Source organism: Salvia hispanica, chromosome 1 (assembly GCF_023119035.1).
Source record: "Salvia hispanica cultivar TCC Black 2014 chromosome 1, UniMelb_Shisp_WGS_1.0, whole genome shotgun sequence".
NCBI classification, from domain to species: Eukaryota; Viridiplantae; Streptophyta; class Magnoliopsida; order Lamiales; family Lamiaceae; genus Salvia; species Salvia hispanica.
The window spans coordinates 37,948,142-37,970,262 of record NC_062965.1 but is presented as its reverse complement, the minus strand read 5'-3'; positions in this window follow the sequence as shown (position 1 = coordinate 37,970,262).

The window sequence follows — 22,121 nt, the reverse complement described above, 5'->3', positions numbered from 1 at the left end:
TTTCAACATAATAGCAATCCTAGCACCGCTAGATATTAATCACCACTACCCAATATATCAGGATTATTGGGTTGCGAAAAACCCGCACCATTTGATAAGTCAAAGTAGTGCATAATCAATACCGTATGCTCAATGCTAACATATGTAGATTAAGAAATAACATTTTATCAAGACCTAGTCTTTCAGTAGATAGCATAAAGACATGTCTTGCTGTTAGATCCGTTCAGTTCTATACCACACCAATGTCAAATTATTTCAGTAAGGCTTAGAAATATGCGGATTGACATTGCAACCTTTCACGATAGGTAGCCAAAGCCTATCTAGGTTGTGAAATTCTTCTTTTTCTTTTGCAAAGCATTGCATAGATCTGACCGTGTTACCTTAAAGTGGACGACGCCCACAACCGGTCTACTAAGCAAAAGACTTAGACTTTGTTTACTTCTTATGCACAAGCAAACACAATGTAATAATAATAGTGATTCTATTCGTGCGAGACTGCTCGAATAATACTGAATCGGGTTAAAAATGGATTGTAGAGTTTTACGTATACAAGCAAGATTCTATTCGCGCGAACCTTGCTCGAAACATGCTTTTCAGTATACCAAACCTAACACTTTGCACCTTCTTCTAGACGGATGTGGTGCATACAGAGATCAGGGCTGATTCCTACTAAATCCGAGAGGGTCCACCCTATTGCTTCCTTGTTTCGCTTGATCACTTCCAACAATTCCTTTTCCTGTTCCTCGGTCAAGTTACTGTTGACTATTACTAGGAATGTCTCATTCTCTTCCAAGTAAGCATACTTGAGGCCTGGTGGGAGTGTCTTCAGTTCCTTCTTTGTGTCACTCGTCTCCTGGGGCAAGGGATTTTTTTCTGCAGTATCAGATGATGTTTTCTTCCCAGACCCAGGAGAATTCTCCAGACTAGCCACGTGAGCTGATCCCCTAGATCTAGCTGACTCGGGATTTCTGCAAAACTCCATGATGGCCTCTGTGAGTTCCTCATCTGTCAACTCCGTTGTGTTCATTGTTTCACACCACCCTACAACTTTTCTGTTGATTAAATGGCTCAACTCCGAGTTGTCAATCTGTTCCTGTATCAATTCCGTCTCAAGATATTCTTGGACCAGGGGGTTAATAACATCAATAGCATACAGATTCTCAACATCTAATGGCCTTTTCATTCCCTCATCTATACTAAATGTATATTTTATCCCCATTATAATTTAAACAAATTGTTCCATCGAAGACATCGATAATGGTCTTAGCAGTACGCAAGAATGGTCTCCCTAAAAGTACGCCACTAGACTCAACAGACTCATTATCATTCATCCTGATCACATAGAAATAAGCAGGATACAGAAAATCATGTATCTTAACTATGACATTTTCCAACACTCCTTCAGGACAAATGCAAGTTCTATCTGCTAACTGGATTCCCACCTTGGTGGCAACCATCCTAACCCCTGTCAGCTTCTTGTAGATCGAAAGCGGTAAAACATTTATAGACGCCCCTAGATCACACATAGCATGCTCGACTTTGATGTCCCCTAGAGAAATGGGTAATGTGAACATACCTGGGTCCGTGCATTTCGAGGGCATCCTTCTCTTTTGTATCACAGCAGACACATTCTCCCCGATCACAATCTTCCCGTCGGGTTTAGTTTTCCCAGCTATATTCCTTGATAAACTTGCTGAAGGCAGGCATCTTCAGGGCTTGCAAGAATGGCAGGTTGATCTCCAGCTTGCTAAAAATCTCCATGAGATCCTCTGTAGCATCCTTCTTTTTCTTCGCTTCCCCTTGGTATGGAAATGGTTTTGCTCGCTTCACTACATTTGTGGAACTCCCAGCTTGGGTTTCACCAGCTTCCCTACTTCCTTCCTTACTTACTAACTCAGGCTCTGGATCTAGGAAAAATGGGTCACTTGGTCGAGGCAGAATTCCCCCTAAATCTCCCTTCTGGAGGTCATCCTGAACAGGGACTTCTCTGGGTAGCTCCTCGTCGATCTCCTTGAAACACTTGACCTTCCTTTCCTTTACTTTCCTGTGTGGGTACCTCCTCGTCGATCTCCAGCATCGGTTCTTCATAGCCTCGCCCGGATCTCAAGGTGATTTGACTAATGTTTGCTCAGTCTGGTGGCTTGACCGTGGCAGGAAGTTTCCCTTCATTTCCCCGCATCTTATTCAAAGAAACTGCGATCTGGGATAGTTGCTTCGCTATCATATCCATGGCGGCTTTATGTTCCGACTGAGCGTCTTGCAATTTTTGCACCACGTCGTTGTTGGAATGCAAGTTATTCTGCATGAACTGTTGTGAATTCACTAGGTCGTGGACCATGTCATCCAGACTCCTTTGTGGCCTGGAGTTGATTTGATTAAAATTTGATCCTTGACCTTGGTTCTGCCCTTGGTTCTGCCGATAGTTCCCTTGATTTCCTTGGTGGTTATTGTACTGGTTGGTAGACCCTTGATTCCCTTGGTGATTCGGTTGGGAATTCTGATAGTTCCCCTGGTTATTTCTCTGGTGAGGTGGCACATAGGAGCTCCCTGGATTGTTCTGATTCCTATTTCCCCAATTAGTATGGTCCTGATTCTTGTACCCCAATTGCAATTGCCCCTCTTGACTTTTCCCTGACCAGTTGGACTGCCTCTCCGGAGGGTGTGCATAATTCGTGAGCTGCAGTGGGGGTGGCTGACCTTGATCATTGTTAGTCCATCTAAAATTGGGGTGAGTTCTCCATGGGGCATCCCTTTGTCTTCCTTGGTTCCAACTTCCATCCGGATTCCAACTCCCCATCGAATTTGCTTGGGCTTGGCATTCCCCTTCACAGGGCTGACCGTAGTAAGGCTGAAGTTGCATGTCCTCTGGACCAGAGGGTTTCTTATTTTCCGCTGGAGCATGAGGGTTGTACTTCTCAATTGCATTCAGCAGTGCTTTCTCCAATTTATCTATCCTATCTTCCACCTTCTTGTCATCTTGTTCCGTTACTGCATTGGCTGACCCCCTTCTCAATATGCTCCGCGGGTTATCATAGGCCTTTTTTGCCTCGATCAATCTTCCCAAAGTTTCTCTGGCTTCACTTGCTTTATTTTTGGTAAAATTTCCCGGCTTGAAGAATTAATCAAGTCCTTTGACTCAGGGTTTGCACCTTCGTAAAACAGATAGTAAGTCTTCGCTTCAATCATCCTATGGTTCGGACAAGCATCCAACAGTCCCTTAAACCGGGACCAATAAGAGCTCAGAGACTCATCATATTCTTGCTTGCCTCCTGAATCTCCTTCTTCAAGGCATTTGTCTTGTTGGACGGGAAAAAATAATCTAAGAACTCCAGCTTGAAATCCTTCCATGTGTTAATCGAGTCTGGTGGGAGCCTCAGCAGCCAAGTATTAGCCTCCCCCTTGAGGGCAAACAGAACTGCACGCAAACGGTAGTCCTCCTCAGTCGCCTCGTTGGGGCGCTTTTGAATGCTACACAGCTTACTAAAATCGTTTAAGAATTCGTAAGGACATTCGTTCCTTCGTCCAGAGAATGTGGGCAAAACTTCGAGCACATTTGTCTTGATATCAATAGACCTCCGGCGCGGGTTTGAGACTATAGCATGGGCGGGTTCACCGTCGAGATGTGCGGTGAGTGACCCTATCTCCGGATCGGGATCTACTAAATGAGCCATATTTGGGTCTTCCTCCTCCTCAGTCTCGGAATGCTCTGTTTCTGTTGACGACTTCGGGTCTTCTTCTCCTGACGAATTCCACTCCTTCTCACTTTCTGATTCGAACGGAAATGGGTCCACCGTCCTTAAACCTGATCTAGTGGTGATAGTGGACGTAGACTCTTTGACTTGCCACTTGTATCGACCGCTCCCTGACCCAGATGAACTAGCCCAACTTCCAGAATGGAAGCCCGTGTTCATAAACTGTCAAGAAAAACAAAATAACAGAAATTAAACTATTTACACCAAATCCTCAAACGCAATAACAATAAACGCCATCCATCCCCGACAACGGCGCCATTTGAAGCTCTTGGGCTTAGACTGTGTGCACAGTAAGGAATAACAAGTCTCCTAGGTCCAGTGAATCCACTAGATCACACGGTCTAGGAATTCACGGATCGTTGGAAAATCTCGGTCGTCGGACACACAGAATACCTCTTCAAAAACCCTCAACCACGTATACTAAAATTTAGCACAGGGAAGTAGGGATCGATCCCACAGAGACGGATGCCAAATGAACATGCTCAAGGATTCGGGAACTATTTTTGGATTGGCTGCTGCCACGCATTTTTGGGTTGAGGAAATTAGACTAAACTTGGAATTGAAATCTGCTACGCTAACAGCTAGATCTAGGCAAAACGGAAATCATGCATGTAAACTGGAAACCGAGACAATCACTAGATCTAAGAAACTATTCTAAATTACCTAGACCTGGGAAATAATCTGACGGTGGGGACCATGGCTGAAAAAGCAGAGTACGGACGAAAAGCTGGAAAACAACTAACTAAAGTACTAACTAACAACGACATCATCTTTTTCAAATCAAATTGCATAAAAACTCAGTAGAAACAGAGATGAAACGTGAACGGAAAACAAAGCAGACTGGATTTAAGCAATTTAACGAAGAACAATTAAAAACTAAACAGATCTACGGCTACTAGACGGAGTAAATTGTAAAAAGAGCGAAAAGGTCTGAAATCCATGCACAACTTGAATCCCCTGTTCAGATCCAACCTCGGATGCTAAATCCACTCCGGACCCAAGCATCCGACACAAACTCGGCCAAAAACATACCCATAACTACAGAATCGCCAAACAACCTCCGATCAACAACAACAACACAGATCCACAGCCTAATTCCCCAGATCAAGCACAGAATTGTCCAAACAGAGATTAACATGTAACTGCCGAAATAAAACTTCAAACAATACAGAATCAACGTACATCAACACAAGATAAACACCATCATGACAGAAACTAAATGCATAGATAAATCGGTAAGTAGCAACAACCAAATCGACTTCCAAAACGTGAAGTTCGACGAAATAAAGTGCTAAAACAGAATGTAAAATAGATTGTATCTTCGCCCTTCGCAAGGACGGTGTTACGACTGACATTCCCCGAAGATGAAACCCTTAGAACCCTAACTACCCATATTTCCAAGTGTTTGTTTTAGTGTGTGAGGTAAGAGCAAAAAAAAATCCTCTCAGTGTGTGATGCATGCTCCTTTATTTATAGGCGTTGAAGTGGGCCTAGCGAGGTATAAATAGTCTTTGTTGCCCTCAGCTATTGACTCCCTTCTTCTAGCCATTCTTTTCCCTTCAGTTCTGCTCACTTTCCTTCAGTTCCTTCGCTAGTCCATTTCCTCCGGCTCTTCCTGGATCTAGCGATTCCGTCACACACCTGGCTTAAAAACTGTGTTAGACCCAGTAAAATATAGTATTTTTTTACCACATAACCGATGCATGAAATTAGCCTTATCAGAGATCTTGTGTTAGAACCAAAGTATTTGAGTGTAAAATAAAAAATAAAAAATTCTATGATTCTATAAATTTTAAAGATTGCTAAAGTGTGGCAGAGTACCCATGTGACACAGAAGGTGGTTGTGTGAAATTGACCACTCCACATAATTCAAATTTCTGTGGTATTATTTTCTAAAATTGAAAAAAAAATCAATCAAATAAATTTTGCCTCGAGTTATATAAAATGTTGAAAAAAATAAAATAAAAATTATTTTGTTATGGTCCCGTTGTTTAAATGTTATTTCAAATATTCAACTTTGCTTGTATTTGTGGGTCAATAACTTTGTTTGATACGTAGGCATAGTGGATAATGAATTTTGCAGACAAAATTCTTAAAATTCTTAAAGAGGGGAAGAATTGTAAACACCCTTAATAAAATAAAATTACAACATCTTATATATTTGTTTATTTTATTATCATTCCATTACTAATATTAGATCTATTATACTATCGTTGTTAGAATTAGTAGACAATTATATTTATAATAGTAAGCATGAACCTAAGTATATTAATAAATTATATGTGTGCTATACAAATAAGAAAATAGCTATGTTTAGGAAATGGAAGTTTTGAAAGGAGGATTACATGTAACGTGTAAACCTTTATTTATATATATGTGTATATTTAATTAAAAAGCCTATTTTTCTAGGTGTTAGTAATTGAATGGTAAAAGTGTTTTGGCTAGTGCACGTGTGATGCGTGTTAAACAGGTTCCTCGCTAGTGCAGGAGGTTGATGTGGTGTTACGCGCTAGAGATGAGGTGCTCAAGGAGTTAAAGGCAAATCTTGAACTCGCGAGGCAACAACAGAAAGTGCAGGCTGATAAGGGACGGAGAGCGGAAGAATTTGAAGTAGGAGACTGGGTGTATCTTCGACTGCGGCCTTATCACCAACAGACTGTATTCCGCCGAGCACATCAAAAGCTTGCTAGTAAGTTTTATGGGCCGTTCAAAATATTGAGGCGGATTTAGTCAGTGGCATATGAGCTAGAACTTCCTCAAACTAGCCGCATACATCCGGTGTTCCATGTCTCGCTACTCCGACGACGAATGGGTAATGAGATCGTGCAGGCCACTCCACTTCCACCATTGTCTGAACAGGGACAGCCTATAGTCGAGCCTGAAGAGGTCTTAGCTACCCGTTCTGTCTTGAATAAGGGAAGGGACCAAGAACAAGTTCTAGTTAAGTGGCGTCATTTATCTGCTGAGAATGCTACATGGGAAGCTGTTGCGGAGTAGGTTCCCTCAAATCCTACTTGGGGACAAGTCAGGTCTTGAATGCGGGAGGGATGATGAGTCTCAAAAGCTCTCTACCGAACATAGGCCAACACCGAACAAGGAAGCCCTCCGTCGAGGCACTAGGGTGAGGAAACCATCATGGAAGTTAAGGGAGGCTGTATGAGAATATGCTTAAGTTGGTCCAAGAGTCACCAATCAAACAAAGAGTCATCAATCAAAATGAAGAGTCTCTTTCTTTTAAGCAATGCATCTTTTCGTTTGAACCATTGTGTCTCTTCTTTTTTATTACTATTTAAACCATTGTAGTTTCTCTTGTAAATGATGAGAAATATTTGTTTAATTAGCAGCAAGTCTGCTCTATTTTACCTGTTTACTTCAATTAATCAAATTGAATTGCTTCGGTTCCAACATTGTTCGTTCTCCAAATCGAGGGCTCATCGTTGCTGCTCTGCTCCCATCTCTCTCTCGGACTTCTCGACGCCGCAAAGGTCGCCGGGCTCCTCGTTTTCCTCGGTTCGGAAGACCCGAAACACAGCACCGCTGCCCAACTGCTCCACCTCTCTTCCTCAGTTCGCAACTCCTCCATCTGTCCAATCACGCCGCCGTGTGCCACGGCTGCTGTTGCCGGATCAACCCTTGTTGACAGGGTCGTCACGCCATGAAGCCTCCGCAGTCTTTTCCTTCACAGCTCGCTGGCGAGCGAGCCGCCACCACTGCTAGCCTCCTCGAGCTGCTGCTCGTCATCACACGGTCGCCTCGCCCCAGCCTGCTGCTCACAACGAGCGTAGGACAGAGTCGCTGCTCTTGCTGCCTGCCACCGTCAGCTCGTGGCTGATCTCCATCGCCGGGCTGCTGTCCTCAGTTCAAACGCGGAGCCGCCGCTGTTGATAACCACGGTCTGTTGCTGTTCTTTGGGCAGTGAGCAAAATCACTGTTCCAGAACCTCCGCCGTCAAGGTTCTCATGCCGAATGGATGTACGCAGCCACGGCCTTCACCTTGAGTGCAGCGCCGTCGGTGTTGCTGCCTGCTGTCCATATATGCCTCGGAGCTCGCCATCCATAATGTTCTTTACCCGTCTCTTTTTATCTTTAGGTGATAGTGAAGAGTGGTGTTTGAGAGTATATGTGACGTTAAGGAAGAGGAATTTGAAGGGAATTGAGGCATTAATATGTGACTTTTGATTTCTGGTTCTTGAATTGGAGAAGTCGCTTGCTGGGGAAGAAGAGACGTCTATCTCCCGATGGAAAAAAAAAGATTTGGGATTCCAAAAGAATTTCTTAATGTGTTGGGCTCAACAATATTTTTAATAAAAAGGATGGCCCAAAAGAATAAATAAATTTTGAAATAGGCTTCTCAAGCAAGTTGGACTCAAATAAAGGATTAGAATATAATTTTTTAATCAATTGCGAAAGTCCAGAACTCTTTTAATCCTCAAAAAGAAACAAAGATTATACTAAAAATCTACCTTGAAAAAGTTGGCATCCTTTCGAGAACAATAAAAGGATAAAAAAAGTCGGGGTGTTACAATCTATTCACCTTAACAAAAATTTCGTCCCGAAATTTGCTTACGTCTTTCGAATATAATATTTCTCCATCATCTAGTCTTCCGATTTCCAAGCAGGATCCTCATGTCATTTAATTAACACTATAGTTGAAAGTCACTTCTTCATAGTTCTCTTGGCACGTTATAAATATCATTGTCGTAGAACATTTTAATCATCCTCGTGCTCCTCAGCAAGATATGAAGATCATCTTCGTTGTGTCACCACTTTCTAGGTTACGCAAGATTACACTATACTAATTTAAATCGCGAGTACGATCTCTCGTCGTTGTATCGATACACCCTCAGCATCATCCCTCCTTGTCTCGCACTCTCTTTTGCATTCGAAACTTCAACTCGTCTTTGTTATCCTCCTCTTCTTCCTCGTATGTTTTGTTTGTCCTTATCGTTCAGGGGAAACAATAGGGAATAGTAAAAAAAAAAATCACACATTAAGCTTGCTCCAACGTTTCGTGCCATTCCACGAAATAGAAAAAAATTTCATTGTCCACCGACCTCCATACCCACTCTCGTTCTCCTTTCCTCGTACTTTGGTCCTAAACTTTCAGATCCTCGTACGTTTTCATTGCTCGGAAAAGCAATAGGTAAGTTTTCAACTTAGAACTACGGTTCGCGTGGTCAATTAGGCCTACATCTTAAGCACTCTAAGTTCACAACACCTCTCATCATCTCACAGGTCAACAACTATCACATTTACCGTCATTCCTGCTTTGAGATAAACAAGTATAACACACAACATTTACACATCCCAAAGCAAAACACTTTCGCACTTCACCTCTACATTCACAACAAACATTTTCTTCCGAGCTCACACTTTTTCTCAAAATTTCAACATCTCACTTTGAATTTTAAAATAAAAGTTTCGACTCAAAACTTAAAACATACTTTAACATCAACTTTCTTCTTTCGTGTCAAACACTCCATCATTCCTCTTCAAAACTTCATCATCTTTCTTTCTAGAAAATTTTCTCATCCTCCTTTCGCCAAAACTTTCTCATAGAAATTTCTCATAGAAGTATATTACCTCTTTCTCGGTTGAGCGTGGCGAAGCGGGATGTTGAGCCTTCAATTAATTTTTTTTTTGTCTAGCGAAACGAGTCTAGACTAAGACTGAAAAAGACTCTCGGGTCCAGAGCGGAAAAAAAAAATTGCTCTGATACCATTCTGTTACGCCCGCATTTTCTAAGGATAGAAAACATGGTGGATCGTGACTAGGGGAGGATTAAAGAAGCGGGAAAGAAAGGGGAAAGCAACGAAACTCGACCATAGCTCGAAACAATTGAAATAGCTCAAATAAAATCAAAGTACCATTTCGACAATCAACAACTCAAAAGAATATTATCTCAACAATACTTGAACTCAAAGAAATATTGTTTAGCGGAAGCACTCGAGAGTAGAATAATATCATGTATGAAGACACAACATATTCTGAACATTTGATAAACATCTTCTTTACTTTTATGCTCAACACCCACCGCACTCGTCACAACTCAACCTGCACATAGGGAAAACACATACAGGGCTGAGTTCTTGATGCACTCAGTGAACTTATGCCAAAATATTTTCATAAAATAAAGTCATGCCATGCCATCTTTAAGTGCACTCAGGTTTTACTTTAAAATCTGCCGAGAAACACTAAAATACTTTCAACTTTAAAATAGCGATCGGCCGATCTACTATCATCATCAACTATCACATACCAAATCTGAACCATCGTGTGAAACGAGAATGTGGCCACAAACTCGATCACTGGACCGGCCGACCCGAAAGACGGCTCACGATCCCTATCTGTGTACACTAGCCTGAGTAAGGGCTCACCCCTAGTCAGACCCGAATTCATTAACTATCAAAGTCTAGAGGAATTAAACGCAGTAGACAATCAGATTGGTAGCTCCATTAAAAAACAAAATATGGCAAGACATAACATATTTGCAAAGAGATACATCATTCATAATTTAGCAAAATATTGCAAAATATTTAAAAAAAAAGCCCACCTCAAAAGCTTAAAATTTTCCTTAACTCAAACGTCTCGTCTGATCATAACTTGCGTGCGAAGGAAACCTCATCGATCTTTCTTAGTAAATTAAGAAATTTTCCGTGAACGTCTTTTTCTTCATCTCCCTTTAAATTTTCGTGGCCTCTCTAGGCGTCTATGGCTTCTCCCTCTCCTTCAGCTCTATCTCTATCACAATTCTCAATTGCCACTACACACCACCACTGCTATCTCTCTTCTTCCTCAACCTCAGCACCGCCTCCTTTCTCTTCATGTATCAAACTTGCAGCCATTCTACTCTCTCTCTCTTCTCTTCGAAAACTCCTTCTCTACGGCAAAACTCGGCACCGCCGCTGCCAATTGTCTTCGCGAGCTACTGTCCGCTACCATTCACAACCGTGGTCGCCTGGAAACCATCGCCTCTCTGCCACCGCTGCCTCTACTTCTCCGTCACCGCCGGGTTTGGTCCGAGCAGCTGCAGTCAGCCACAATCATCCCATTTTTCATTCCTCCCCCTCCGATTCTCACCTTCTCTATCACACCTCCCTCAATCTCTCTCGCGGCTATTGTTCCTTCTCCAAATCGAGGGCTCATCGTTGCTGCTCTGCTCCCATCTCTCCCTCGGACTTCTCGACGCCGCAAAGGTCGCCGGGCTCCTCGTTTTCCTCGGTTCGGAAGACCCGAAACACAGCACCGCTGCCCAACTGCTCCACCTCTCTTCCTCAGTTCGCAGCTCCTCCGTCTGTCCAATCACGCCGCCGTGTGCCACGGCTGCTGTTGCCGGATCAACCCTTGTTGATAGGGTCGTCACGCCATGAAGCCTCCGCCGTCTTTTCCTTCACAGCTCGCTGGCGAGCGAGCCGCCACCACTGCTAGCCTCCTCGAGCTGCTGCTCGTCATCACACGGTCGCCTCGCCCCAGCCTGCTGCTCACAACGAGCGTAGGACAGAGTTGCTGCTCTTGCTGCCTGCCACCGTCAGCTCGTGGCTGATCTCCATCACCGGGCTGCTGTCCTCGGTTCAAACGCGGAGCCGCAGCTGTTGATAACCACGGTCTGTTGCTGTTCTTTGGGCAGTGAGCAAAATCACTGTTCCAGAACCTCCGCCGTCAAGGTTCTCATGCCGAATCCATCTCCGTCCGTCGTTGTCATTGGATGTACGCAGCCACCGCCTTCTCCTTCAGTGCAGCGCCGTCGGTGTTGCTGCCTGCTGTCCATATATGCCTCGGAGCTCGCCATCCATAAAGTTCTTTACCCGTCTCTTTTTCTCTTTAGGTGATAGTGAAGAGTGGTGTTTGAGAGTATATGTGACGTTAAGGAGGAGGAATTTGAAGGGAATTGAGGCATTAATATGTGACTTTTGATTTCTCGTTCTTGAATTGGAGAAGTCGCTTGCGGGAGAAGAAGAGACGTCTATCTCCCGATGGAAAATAAAAGATTTGGGATTCCAAAAGAATTTCTTAATATGTTGGGCTCAACAATATTTTTAATAAAAAGGATGGCCCAAAAGAATAAATAAATTTTGAAATAGGCTTCTCAAGCAAGTTGGACTCAAATAAGGGATTAGAATATATTTATTTTAATCAATTGCAAAAGTCCAGAACTCTTTTAATCCTCGAAAAGAAACAATGAATATACTAAAAATCTGCCTTGAAAAAAATGGCATCCTTTCGAGAACAACAAAAGGATACAAAAAGTCGGGGTGTTACAGATCGTCCCTCCCAAAATCTCAATCTGGTTGAGGTGGTTCATCATCTCGAGGACATGTTGCCTCACAGATATGCCTTCCCTCATAGTCTTCATCATAATACTACGAAAGGCTTGAGACTTAGTCGTTCGATTTTGAGTACCAAAAAGATTTGCAAGATTTTGCATAATCTCGGTGGCAGTCGCCATGGCAGAATGCTGATGCTTAAGTACTGAAGACATAGATGCCAACATGTAGCACTTAACCACGTCATTCGCCTTTTGCCACTGTTTATGCACATTCTGAACTCCCACCGCTGCGTTAGCCGCGGGAACTGGAGGCTGTGGAGTAGTGAGCACAAACTTGTACTCTTCTATTGTGAGAACGATATCCAAATTTTGTTTCCATTCTATGTAATTTTGGCCCTCGAGTTTATTTTCTTTGAGAATTGCAGAAAGAGGATTAAAAGACATCTTGACGGATTGTATTGCACTGCAAACAGAAAAATATACTATTTGTCATAAACTTATGAAAGGAAATTGAGTAGATTAAACATAAAACTTTTCAAAATCTTACAACAGCAAAATTAAAATTTTGTACCCTCCAGAGGAGGTTAATATGCATTAAAATTTTGACAATTTTTTACTGGTCACAACACCGACGAATAGTCCAGAGACCACAAAATGGCATTGCCGCCTAATGTTGCCTAAGCACGACCATCAGATTTAGCATTGCAGAATTTTATTTCTACAACACACTCTCATGACAATGTTCATGTGCTGATAACAAAATCAAGTTATCTCATAAATTCTGATTGAACCCTGAAACTCGTAGTTCCTTAAGATTATTGTCCCCACAGAGCAGGTGGCGATAATATTAGGAACCACTTTCTAGTTCATTCTATTTATTATGTGAAAAGTCCGCCCTTATGAACTTACTATTTCGTAGGATTATTGTCCCCACAGAATGGGTGACGATAATATTAGAAACTAGTTTCACAAAATTTGGCAGTCCAACCGATGGAGACCATATATAAACTTTAAGTTCACAATTATCGCTTAGATATTTGGGTTATGGTTTTTCATTAATTATCCTTTAGCCTTAAGGCAGATTAAGACTAATTAAATTATGTTGGTATTTAATTGACTGGATAATTAAATCTTTTATTATCTTTAAGTATCTTAGTTTAGGAATTAATTAATCTAGAATTTAATTCTTGTTCATGTCATACTATAAGATATATCTAAAATAAAGTACATTATTTAATGTAATCTTACATATCTATACTAATAAGGATTCTAGATATATCTAATGATTAGAAAACTATTAAATTATTCTTATCTATATCATCTGAGATATAAAATATTCAATAGATATAGAAAATAATCAAAATTTTCCTAAAATCTAGAGAAATCTTCCCAAAATATTTTATATCTATTAAATAATATTATTTTAATACTATCTATTAATTTAGGAATTAAATAATCATTAAAATATTTCTTCATCGTTATCTCATCGTACGAAGTTAGGACGAACGATGAACGACGAAATTCCGGCGAGTTCTTCGCCGGAATCCGGCGAACACAACGCTTGCGCGTCTCAGCCAGCAACACGCGTGAACGCGTGGCTGCTCTTGGCTACCTGACGGATCATCGGGCTCGGCATCTAGACCGATCTGGTGCCTGCTGCTTTCGGCCAGGAGCACACACGGAGGCGCGACTCCTCTCGGCCAGCTCGGAACCGGACTCTTCGCCCCAACCGCTCCCACTGCATCGACCAGCAACCATGCGATCGCATGGTGCTCTCAGCCAACACGGCAACGACGTCTCGGGGCGATTCCTTCTGCCGAGGGTTTTGGCCGGCGACTTGGTGTCTCGGTGGTTCTCGGATGAACTACCACGCCACGCATAGCCATCGTCAATCACGCCTAGGGCTCGTGGTTTTGTCCGGCGGCGCGCACGAGCCTACGCTCGTCTTGCGCGTCGCCCCATCACCGTCGACCCTCGGCTCCCACTACGTTCGACAACCCTAACTCCGATCAAGCGTAGCCCGATCCGTCTCGGCGGTAGCGCCGACGGATCGCACGTCTCGCATGATCGAAAAAATTCAAGTTCTCTAAATCCAAGAACATGCTTTGTGATCAAATAATACATGCATACCTGAACATGCTTCGTAATCAAGAACATGCTTCGTAATCAAATAATACATGCATACCTGAATTTCGCGAAATTTAAATCCAAATAGTCAGAGCCAAAGACTGGCTTTGATACCAATTGAAGGAACTGGCAGCGGAAGCGCGTTTCGATATTCATAATTTAATAATTAATCGAACAAATAAATCACATAATAATCAGATCTATTTAGCAGATTATTTAGACAAAATCTATTCGCGTAATTCTCACATGTATCATGCTCATAACTTGAATTAATCATGCTTTAAGTGTATTCAAACCTAAAACATGTTTTTCTACGGAGCAGAAATAATACCTCATTAATTCTCCAAAGAATTGATGATGGCTAGCGACTTCTCCACGTGACGCTTTGAATACTAGACCACGGATCTTCTCTCTGTTTCCCGAACTGTACTTCAATATCAGTGTGGGCTGATCTAACCGGAATACTAGGACTTAAATAAAGAAGGCAGAAGAAATCCTTTTCCAATTAGATGAAAATTTCGAACTCCTCTTACTAGAGGGGGACGAAAATTTTTGTAGTAAAAATTATGATATCTGTCTCCTTTATTCTCTTATTTATATTAAGTTCTTTTTGGACTCAGACAGTGATCTATGGAAGGTTTTGGATATGGGCTCATCCAATTTACTTTTTACTAATTAAATTGAACCCACAATTTAATATAAGCTTTAATTAGAATATTACGAGCTGCCACCACAGAAGTAATATGGAACTCTCCCCATCCAAATCCGTAATAATAAGTAATCCGGGTTTCCATTTTAACTTTCATTTCCCGCGCTTAAGATAAAAATGTCCATTAATTAATCAATGTCTGCTATGGACTTAATTAATTAATTTCTTATTAATTCTAAGAGTGGACTTAGCATGAAACGCTTATTTATTATTCATAGAGTGATCAAACTCCAACTAGATAGGTTCCGAATAATAAAACCTTGTTTCGTGCTCCTCTTAAGGATATTATCAAACGAGACTCACCTCGCGCACGATTCAATATAATAGCAATCCTAGCACCGCTAGATATTAATCACCACTACCCAATATATCAGGATTATTGGGTTACGAAAAACCCGCACCATTTGATAAGTCAAAGTAATGCATAATCAATACCGTATGCTCAATGCTAACCTACATTGATTAAGAAACAAATATTTATCAAGACGAGTCATGTTGTTGGATTCATTCAGTGCTTTACCACACCAATGTCATCTTATTTCAATAAGGCTTAGAAATATGCGGACTGACATTGCAACCTTTCACGATGGATAGTCTAATTCCATCTAATTTCACGATGGATAGTCTAATTCTATGCTTAGGACTGACCGTGTTACCTAAAAGTGGACGCCGCCCACAACCGATCTACTAAAACAAAGACTTAGACTTTGTTAAGTTAACTTATACATTTAAACATGCAATTAACATCCATTAAATGTAAAACATAACAACAATATGACAAAATTAATCTGTTTTATTCCTTGAAAAATAAAATAAGAGTTTTACAGTATTCAAGCACTCGAAACGTGTTTCTAGTATACAATCTCTAACACAAGGAGCCTCCACCACAGCTTGAACCCAAAAGCCACCGCCACCTCCCGGAACCGGCGAATGCCCATGCCCCCCTCCATCACAAGTAGGTAAATTTGTCTCCACGAGATCCAATGCAACTTTATCTTCTCTCCCACTGTTCCCCAAAAATATCTGGCCAGAATTTGCTCCAACTCATCCAGGAAGCCAACCAGCGGACTCATAACCTGTAATATAAGTAGCGGGATAGCTGCCAGTGTGCTCATAATCAGAGCAAGTCTTCCCCCAAATGCGAGGTGGCGATGGGACCAAGTGTGTACCTTGTCCAACATCCGTTGCCTGAGAGGCAATAGGTGATCCGCTCTCCTCGCCCCTTGAAATATAGGAACTCCCAGGTGTGTGAAAGGCATCTCCCTTCTCCGAAAGCCTCCAACCTCCTCCACAACATCAGCAAACTCCATATACTCATCCACCAAGTAGAAGTGAGTCTTCCCATTGTTCACCATCTGACCAGATACAACAATGTAGTGATTCAGACATCCCACCAGCTTCTCCATCGCCTCCATGTGAGCTCTAGAGAAAATGATGATATCATCAGCATATGAGAGATGAGTAATAACCGGAGCCTTCTTGCGACATCTGTAAACACCCTCCTTATCCCCCTTGATCAGTCTATCAAGACATCTCGAGAGATAATCTGCCGCAATCATAAAAGAGAAGGCGATAATGGGTCTCCCTGCCTCAAACCCCTAGAGGACTGAAAGAATCCTGCCGGACCACCATTCACAAAGACTGAGAACCAGCAGGACGAGATGCATCTGCTAATCATTCCCACCCAAGCCAGCGAGAATCCCATCTTTTCAAGCACTTTCAGCAGAAAAGGCCACTGCACTCTATCGTATGCCTTTGCCATATCTAGCTTGAGAGCCAGATTAGGTGACCTACCTCTACTGTTGAGCTCCTTCCACAAATCATGTATCAGCTCCTGGGCAAGCAAGGCATTATCACTAAGCAGTCGCCCCTTAATAAAACCACTCTGATTCGGTGCAATGACGAGGGGTAGTAGAGGTGCAAGTCTCGTTGCTAATATCTTTGTGATGATCTTATTCGTGACATTGCAGAGACTTATCGATCTATAATCTCCCCCGTGACTGGATCCGGCTTCTTCGGTATGAGAATGATCATAGTCGCCGTGAAGCTCCGAGGCATGAATGCCCCACTGAAGAAGTCCCCAACAGCTGCAATTATATCACCCCCTACAATGTCCCAACAGTGCTGGAAGAACAAGGAGGAGAACCCATCAGGACCCGACACGCTATCTCCGCTAATCCCAAAAACTGCCTCCCGAAATTCCTTCTCCTGCGGCGCCAAGCACAAAGCTTCCTGGTCCACTGAATCCGGAAGGCTGTGGATAAGGGACAAATCTGGCTGGTCAAGATCTCCAACATCAGACGTCAAGAGCTGCTGCAATAAGGCTGCCGCCCTAATCGTCGTTTCCTCTGTTAAGGTCTGCCCACCTGCCTCTATGCTGTGAATCCTAGACTTGACTCTCTTCTGCTTGACCCAGCCATGAAAGAACTTGGAGTTCCTCTCTCCATCCACTGCCCATCTAATGGGCGTGCTGTCATATAAGATCTGAGCCTGTAGGACCGCTTCCTCGTCCGCCCTTAGGCTCTAAGGGATGTTTCCAAGCATCGGTCTGTTCCACACCTTTAGGAACTTCTTAACTCTGATAAGCTTGAGCTGGAGGTTCATCATTCTGTTGTACCCTATTCCTGCCTCCCATACTCTAGCAATCTCGGTCTTGAAGGTTTCATGCCTTACCCACATGTTCTGAAATCTGAATAGAGAACTAACATCGCACAAGCAAGGGGGCATGATCAGAGCTGAATCTCGCTAAGTGGGTCACCCTCGTTGTCGCAAACACCGATGTCCAATGTTCCCCAATCAGGATCCTATCCAGCCTCTCCCAGAGCCCTGCCCTATACCATGTAAACATCGGCCCATTAAACTGCGGGTCAATCAACTGGCAGTCAGCTATGGCATCCGCAAACTCCATCATATATGTGTTTCTGTTTCGCTTCCCTGTCTCTCTTCATTAGTAAGGAAGATGTTGAAGTCGCCTCCCACTAGCCACGGTCTTCCTTCCACAGCCAGGGAGATGTCCCCTATCTTTTCCCACAGCTCCTATCTCGTCTCTCCCGTGTGTCTGCCATAAACAATAGAGATGTAGATCGGGAAGGGGAATGTTGCAGCCGTGACCTTGACATGTAGGACCTGTCTCGAGTCGTCAACTACCTCCACCGTCCAATCCTCATGAGCTAAAATCTAGATATGACCGCTCACATTGGCTCCAATAAATCGAAGCCAATGAAGGTTCCTCCCCACTGCCGGTGCCGCCTGTTGGGGCTCAATCACAGCAGCAAAAAAAAATTGTGATCTCGAATCAAATTCTTCAGGTTTCCTATCTTTTTAGGCTTAAATATGCACATATCTGACAAAACATGTCAAAATACCAAAATATAGAAAATATGCATAATATGGACATGAATTGTGATTTAGACATTAAAAACAAACCAAATAAAGGTCTTAAAACAGTGCAAAATCCGAGCGTATCAACTCCCCAAAAGATGAAAGACAATAGAGACACAAGAATAGACGCACGGAATGCACAAGGACTAGACGTCATAATTTCCTCAAAATATGAAAGAATAGATTAGGCATGAATTAACACAATAAAATCAACCAAGGCGTTGAATTACTAACTCGTGGAAGACCTTGAATTCATGCACTCACATGTGGCAAACTTCCAAAGATGGGAAGTGTTCTTTCTCTCACTCTCAAAGTGTATAAAGCTCATGTGTATAAGCACTCAAATCATGCATCATGCAAAGTTTACCATAGGCTTGCTCAAAGTCTAATCCCTCCTCTACTAGATGTGATTAAACATCAAAAGTCCGAAGGGTCTTTATTTTTAGTTGTAACGTAGGCTCTTTGGTAGGTGAGGAAAATTTTGCTAATGAGTGATTCAAAAATATAAATATCCCAAGTAGAGTTAAATTGACTCCACTTTTCTAAATAGCAAGACACTTTTAATACTTACAAATTTCTCCTTCAACTCACTTTCCAATCCTTTGATTTTCTTTTCACAACCTTTCTTTCTTTTTCTTTTTCTTTTATTTTGTTTTTAGATCATCAAGCACATATATTGAATTTTACAATTTCTCAACTTGCATTTCTCCTTATTAAGAACACTACTTTTTTACAACTTTCTTCCTTATCTCTCCAATTCTTTTACAAAAGATATGAAAACAATACGAACCTAAGAAATTGTCCCCATTTATTTTGGCTTCCAAAGAATAGGCTTAAAGGCTCAAAATTGGCTCCAAAGGGAAAAATTTGAGAGGGTCGAAAATTTAGATATAAAAGTAGCTAATAAAAGATGGCATAACATCGTCCTAAATCAACTTAAACCCTATGTAAACTTAGGCAGACTAGGAGCAAATTCTAGAAACATGTACATGAATGCAGATAAATCACACAAGAAAGAATTAGGCTCAAATCTCAAAAGGTATAAGCATGATTCAAGGCGAACAAGCAATTCACTAATAATGCACCTTTATACCAAACCATCAAATCAAGACGTCAAGCCATACTTAAACATGGATGGAATGTAATATCATTGGCAACTCGGTCTAATGTGTGTCCCTAAGCATGCATGTTTCTAAGTTCTTCATGCTAAATTCATGACATATTTTACAAGAGATTCACCTTCGGGTTTTAAAACAAAAACTTAAAACAAAACCCTAAACTCACGATCCACCACCTTATCCCCCCAAACTTATTTACAACAAAGTGTAAAATAAGTTTGTAGAGTTAGTAGGGACGTGAGTAAACTACAAAAGCAAATAAAGATACCTTGAAATTTTCGCGTAGAGGTCGGAGGGTGCGAAGATTCGAAAATATTTCGAAAATCACGCTTGAAACTGCATTCGGGTAGCGGTCGCTGGAGGGCCTCCGGCGGTGGCTACGGAGTGTCAGCAAGTCTCCGAAGGTTGGGTAGCAGGCCCCTGCACAAGCTGCAGCGGTCGCTACGATTAGTCCAGAACTTGTGAAAATTTCAATCAAACACAAAAATGAAAATTAAACCAAAAATATTTCAAAACCAAACCAAAAATTGTCAAAACACAAAAATCAAATTCTCTTGAAGCAAAATAAATGATACAAATGCTCATTTAAAGTCATGAGCTTGACTTCATCATTCTTGAGGAGGAGGGAAACGGGCATTATGGTCTTCAAAGGCGCCACTAAGATAGGTGATGTTGCCCCTCATTGTGGTATATATAGTATAGCTAAAGATTAGTACTGGATATCGAACACGGGGAATAGAATCACAAACTGTCTACCTTCTACTAAGCTTCTTTCACTATTTAGAGAAACGAGAATTTTGAAACTTTTGAAATTAAGAACGATTTGAAAGCAATAAAACAACTGATTGCAACAAATTAAAGAGGTAAAATATAAGAGATAAGAGAATTTCAGGGATGTTGATACGCTCGGATTTTGCATTATTTTAAGGCCGTTATTTGGTCCGTTTTTAATGTCAAAGTCACTCTATACGTCCATTATTTGCATATTTAGTCTATTTTGGTATTTTCACGTGTTTTGTGACAAATGTGCATAATTGAGCCGAAAAAGGGAGCCAAAATGCAAAGTCTGGAAATCTGGAGTCAGACGGCAACCGACGATCGCCGCGGATGTGTGCGGCAACCGCCGGATCCCGGTGGGCAGATCAATGCAGCGGTCCACCTCGGAAAAATATGCTTGGACGAGAAGTCTCGCCTAGCGACCGCCGGAAGTTGTGCGGCGGTCTGCCGCCGAAGAGACAGACTCTCTGGACTCCAGCGCGGCGACTCCCGGCCAAGGTGCGGCGGCCCGCCGGAGAAAGGCGGCGAATCCGAGATGCCCTTGATTTGCTCCAAGAATTACCATATTTTGAAGATCTTTTCCTTCTACAACAAGGATTGGTTTTCCCCTATAAATAAGACCTCAAGCTTCATCATAAGAGAGAGCTTCTTCTTGCAAAATAATTCATAGAGATCAAGAGCTAGAGTACTTCACTTGTGCAAGGAGTTGGAGAAATATTTCAAGAACATCAAGAACCACAAGGCTTCAACCTACGGGTTTTATTTGCTTTAGTTTTATGTTCAAATTGTCTTCCCTTCAATCTATGTGTTTAGCTTATTTCATCATGTGTAATTAAACTCATAGGATTCTAGGGATGTGTTAGTAACAACTTTGGTTATACAATTCTAATTTTCTATTTAATATCCATTTTGTTTTTACTTTGTTTCTTCCCTAAGTAGTTTTGATGCTGCCTTTACAGTGAGGCAGGTTCATATGATTCGAAAGAATATTGGCCCAACTGGTTATTCCTATCACCTTTAGTCATTACTAGCTCTTGTCACTTCCCCCTAAGCATTAATGGCAGCCTCTCTATTTTTTTCTTTAGTAGAAAGTGTTCTACTCTGGCTTATAACTCACAATTTAGAGGGCTTCACAGAGGGTTAGATTGAAACTATTTCCATCGTTCTTACATCTTCCAAGCAGAGTTGGTTTATTAAAGAAGGGAATCTCACAAATCACATGCATCCTTTCTTCAATCACTATTACTAAGGGAAACTTGCCTATTTTTTTAAACCAGTTCTTTATTTAAAACACATAAAACAAAACAGCTAGAAAGAACAAATCCCAATCTAGACAAAACATGAAGAAGAAGCATGACACCAACCATGAAAAATGTTTCCCCCCTCCAACTTCGTTACAGCTTGTCCTCAAGTAACTTGATGAAGTGTAAAACAGGTTGGTTGGTGTCAATCAAAGCAAACAAACTTCTCACACTTAGACCAAACATTGGGTTAAGTGGGAGAGATAACACAATACATACACATGCTTCAACAAAGCATATGCTAACAGAAAAAAACAAACAAACTTCTCACACTTAGACCAAGCATTAGGCTAAGTATGAGAGTAACAGAATATACTAGACATAAAATTACAAATTAACATATACTTAGTATAGACATGCGATGAAGATTCGGACAACATAAAACTCAGATATGAGAGGTCATGTTTAAATTGGCGGAAAGCTAAATTGAACCAGACTGTTTGGCCCTCTTGATCAGTTACTTGGTTCAGCCTGTTCAGTTCCTGTCATGGCTCCCTTGAGAGCCAGACTGTTTGGCCCTCTTGATCCGCTTATCCGTGGAAGAAGTTGGCATGCCGGATGGTGGCTGGCTGGTAGTCGCTCCTCTCTTTGGTGTCCTGACTAGGGCTTTTTCTTGGTTGGTCTCCTGGGGCTGATCACCTTTAGCTGCAGATGCGACGGATAAGAGTTGGAGAGTGATCTGATTGTTTT